Genomic DNA, 5000 nt, shown 5'->3' with positions numbered 1-5000 from the left:
CAACCGCCCGCACCAGGGCCCAGCGTGTGCCGATGGTGCTCGAGGCAACCGCCCGCACCAAGGGCCGGCTTGTGCCGATGGTGTTCGAGGCAACCGCCCGCACCAGGGCCCAGCGTGTGCCGATGGTGGTCGAGGCAACCGCCAGCACCAGGGCCCAGCGTGTGCCGATGGTGGTCGAGGCAACCGCCCGCACCAGGGCCGAGCGTGTGCCGATGGTGGTCGAGGCAAGCGCCCGCACCAGGGCCCAGCGTGTGCCGATGGTGGTCGAGGCAAGCGCCCTCACCAAGGCCGAGCGTGTGCCGATGGTGGTCGAGGCAACCGCCCGCACCAGGGCCCAGCGTGTGCCGATGGTGGTCGAGGCAAGCGCCCGCACCAAGGCCGAGCGTGTGCCGATGGTGGTCGAGGCAAGCGCCCGCACCAGGGCCTAGCGTGTGCCGATGGTGGTCGAGGCAAGCGCCCTCACCAAGGCCGAGCGTGTGCCGATGGTGGTCGAGGCAACCGGCCGCACCAAGGGCCGGCGTGTGCCGATGGTGTTCGAGGCAACCGCCCGCACCAGGGCCCAGCGTGTGCCGATGGTGGTCGAGCCAGGAGCCCGCACCAAGGGCCGGCTTGTGCCGATGGTGTTCGGGGCAACCGCCCGCACCAGGGCCCTGCGTGTGCCTATGGTGCTGGGGGCAACCGCCCGCACCAGGGCCCAGCGTGTGCCGATGGTGCTGGGGGCAAGCGCCCGCACCAGGGCCCAGCGTGTGCCGATGGTGCTGGGGGCAACCGCCCGGACCAGGGCCCAACGTGTGCCGATGGTGGTCGAGGGAACCGCCCGCACCAGGGCCCAGCGTGTGCCGATGGTGCTCGGGGCAACCGGCCGCACCAGGGCCCAGGGTCTGCCGATGGTGCTCGAGGCAACCGCCCGCACCAAGGCTCAGCATGTGCCGATTGTGATCGAGGCAACAACCCACACCAGGGCCCAGCTTGTGCCGATGGCGGTCGAGGCAAGTGCCCGTACCGAAGGGCAGCCTATGCCGATGATGGTCGATGCATGTGCCATCACCATGCGTCATCATGTGCCATTGATGGTCGAGGCCTTGGCCGAAGTTCGATTTTGAGCCACGGTGCCCATGCTTGGCTCCAGCATGTGCTGGTGCCGCATTTTTTTCACTCGGGACAGCATCGCTGGAGCATCGCCGGAGCATCGCCGGAGTACCGCCGGAGAACCTGACCGGCGGCATTGGGGTTCCGGCGATTGGGAGGGGGGCCGGGGGGGTGTGCGCACATGATGTGCGATGGGTGCTGGTACTTGGCCTTGTGTTGGCCCCCTATCCCTCATCAAACCTCTGAGAATTCACACCCCCTTAAAGAGCATTTGAGATTTTACAGGTTTGCTACCAGTAGCCGTTAAAGTGTCTGAAATGGGGACACTTTTTTCAAACGGTCACAAAATCTTCTCTACTTCGAGTTTTTAGCTGAATTTTTTTGTGCATGCCAACAAAAATAGAAGGATCATGCCTACAAAATTTGGGGCCAAAAATCCTTATAAAAAAATTTTAAAAAATCCCGAACCGCAAAAAGTTTCGAAAATCGTGAAAAATAGAAAACGAGTCATCTTCCAACGAAACTTCACGTGAAGGCTTAGGGGACCATTGTATGAATTTACAAGCCATAAAAATGGCATTGGCACGGCAGAAATTTGAAGATGTGCCTAAACCCACCAGGGCCCAGCGTGTGCCGATGGTGCTCGAGGCAACCGCCCGCACCAGGGCCCAGCGTGTGCCGATGGTGCTCGAGGCAAGCGCCCGCACCAGGGCCGATAGTGTGCCGATGGTGCTCGAGGCAACCTGTCGCACCAGGGCCCAGCGTGTGCCGATGGTGATCGAGGCAACCTGCCGCACCAGGGCCCAGCGTGTGCCGATGGTGGTCGAGGCAAGCGCCCGCACCAGCGCCCAGCGTGTGCCGATGGTGGTCGAGGCAACCGACCGCACCAGGGCCCTGCGTGTGCCGATGGTGCTCGAGGCAACTTGCCGCACCAGGGCCCAGCGTGTGCCGATGGCGCTCGAGGCAAGCTCCCGCACCAGGGCCCAGCGTGTGCCGATGGTGCTCGAGGCAACCTGCCGCACCAGGGCCCAGCGTGTGCCGATGGTGCTCGAGGCAAGCGCCCGCACCAGGGCCCAGCGTGTGCCGATGGTGGTCGAGGCAACCGCCCGCACCAGGGCCCAGCGTGTGCCGATGGCGCTCGAGGCAACCTGCCGCACCAGGGCCCAGCGTGTGCCGATGGTGCTCGAGGCAACCGCCCGCACCAGGGCCGATAGTGTGCCGATGGTGCTCGAGGCAACCTGTCGCACCAGGGCCCAGCGTGTGCCGATGGTGATCGAGGCAACCTGCCGCACCAGGGCCCAGCGTGTGACGATGGTGGTCGAGGCAAGCGCCCGCACCAGCGCCCAGCGTGTGCCGATGGTGCTCGAGGCAACCGACCGCACCAGGGCCCAGCGTGTGCCGATGGTGCTCGAGGCAACTTGCCGCACTAGGGCCCAGCGTGTGTCGATGGCGCTCGAGGCAAGCTCCCGCACCAGGGCCCAGCGTGTGCCGATGGTGCTCGAGGCAACCTGCCGCACCAGGGCCCAGCGTGTGCCGATGGTGCTCGAGGCAAGCGCCCGCACCAGGGCCCAGCGTGTGCCGATGGTGGTCGAGGCAACCGCCCGCACCAGGGCCCAGCGTGTGCCGATGGTGGTCGAGGCAACCTGCCGCACCAGGGCCCAGCGTGTGCCGATGGTGGTCGAGGCAAGCGCCCGCACCAGGGCCCAGCGTGTGCCGATGGTGGTCGAGGCTGCCGATGGTGGTCGAGGCAACCTGCCGCACCAGGGCCCAGCGTGTGCCGATGGTGCTCGAGGCAACCGACCGCACCAGGGCCGAGCGTGTGCCGATGGTGCTCGAGGCAAGCGCCCGCACCAGGGCCCAGCGTGTGCCGATGGTGGTCGAGGCAACCTGCCGCACCAGGGCCCAGCGTGTGCCGATGGTGCTCGAGGCAACCTGCCGCACCAGGGCCCAGCGTGTGCCGATGGTGGTCGAGGCAAGCGCCCGTACCAGGGCCCAGCGTGTGCCGATGGTGGTCGAGGCAACCGCCCGCACCAGGGCCCAGCGTGTGCCGATGGTGGTCGAGGCAACCGCCCGCACCAGGGCCCAGCGTGTGCCGATGGTGGTCGAGGCAACCTGCCGCACCAGGGCCCAGCGTGTCTCGATGGTGGTCGAGGCAACCTGCCGCACCAGGGCCCAGCGTGTGCCGATGGTGCTCGAGGCAACCGACCGCACCAGGGCGGAGCGTGTGCCGATGGTGGTCGAGGCAGGCGCCCGCACCAGGGCCCAGCGTGTGCCGATGGTGCTCGAGGCAAGCTGCCGCACCAGGGCCCAGCGTGTGCCGATGGTGGTCGAGGCAACCGCCCGCACCAGGGCCCAGCGTGTGCCGATGGTGCTCGAGGCAAGCTGCCGCACCAGGGCCCAGCGTGTGCCGATGGTGGTCGAGGCAAGCTGCCGCACCAGGGCCCAGCGTGTGCCGATGGTGGTCGAGGCAACCGCCCGCACCAGGGCCCAGCGTGTGCCGATGGTGCTCGAGGCAACCTGCCGCACCAGGGCCCAGCGTGTGCCGATGGTGCTCGAGGCAACCGACCGCACCAGGGCAGAGCGTGTGCCGATGGTGGTCGAGGCAAGCGCCCGCACCAGGGCCCAGCGTGTGCCGATGGTGGTCGAGGCAACCTGCCGCACCAGGGCCCAGCGTGTGCCGATGGTGCTCGAGGCAACCGACCGCACCAGGGCCGAGCGTGTGCCGATGGTGCTCGAGGCAAGCTGCCGCACCAGGGCCCAGCGTGTGCCGATGGTGGTCGAGGCAACCGCCCGCACCAGGGCCCAGCGTGTGCCGATGGTGATCGAGGCAACCGACCGCACCAGGGCCCAGCGTGTGCCGATGGTGCTCGAGGCAACCTGCCGCACCAGGGCCCAGCGTGTGCCGATGGTGGTCGAGGCAAGTGCCCGCACCAGGGCCCAGCATGTGCCGATGGTGCTCGAGGCAACCGACCGCACCAGGGCCCAGCGTGTGCCGATGGTGCTCGAGGCAACCTGCCGCACCAGGGCCCAGCGTGTGCCGATGGTGGTCGAGGCAAGCGCCCGCACCAGGGCCCAGCGTGTGCCGATGGTGGTCGAGGCAACCTGTCGCACAAGGCCCAGCTTTTGCCGATGGTGATCGAGGCAACCGGCCGCTCCAGGGCCCAGCGTGTGCCGATGGTTATCGGGGCAACCGGCCGCACCAGGGCCCAGGGTCTGCCGATGGTGCTCGAGGCAACCGCCCGCACCAAGGCTCAGCATGTGCCGCTGGTGATCGAGGCAACAACCCACACCAGGGCCCAGCTTGTGCCGATGGCGGTCGAGGCAAGTGCCCGTACCGAAGGGCAGCCTATGCCGATGATGGTCGATGCATGTGCCATCACCATGCGTCATCATGTGCCATTGATGGTCGAGGCCTTGGCCGAAGTTCGATTTTGAGCCACGGTGCCCATGCTTGGCTCCGGCATGTGCTGGTGCCGCATTTTTTTCACTCGGGACAGCATCGCCGGAGCATCGCCGGAGTACCGCCGGAGAACCTGACCGGCGGCATTGGGGTTCCGGCGATTGGGAGGGGGGCCGGGGGGGTGTGCGCACATGACGTGCGATGGGTGCTGGTACTTGGCCCTTGTGTTGGCCCCCTATCCCTCATCAAACCTCTGAGAACTCACACCCCCTTAAAGAGCGTTTGAGATTTTACAGGTTTGCTGCCAGTAGCCGTTAAAGTGTCTGAAATGGGGACACTTTTTTCAAACGGTCACGAAATCTTCTCCGGTTCGAGTTTTTAGCTGAATTTTTTTGTGCATGCCAACAAAAATAGAAGGATCACGTCCACAAAATTTGGGGCCAAAAATCCTTCTAAAAAAATTCTAAAAAATCCCGAACCGCAAAAAGTTTCGAAAATCGTGAAAAATAGA

This window comes from Durio zibethinus, unplaced genomic scaffold (genome assembly GCF_047325235.1).
Source record: "Durio zibethinus cultivar Kanyao isolate XHJ-2024 unplaced genomic scaffold, ASM4732523v1 HiC_scaffold_399, whole genome shotgun sequence".
NCBI classification, from domain to species: domain Eukaryota; kingdom Viridiplantae; phylum Streptophyta; class Magnoliopsida; order Malvales; family Malvaceae; genus Durio; species Durio zibethinus.
This window is presented reverse-complemented; position numbering follows the sequence as displayed.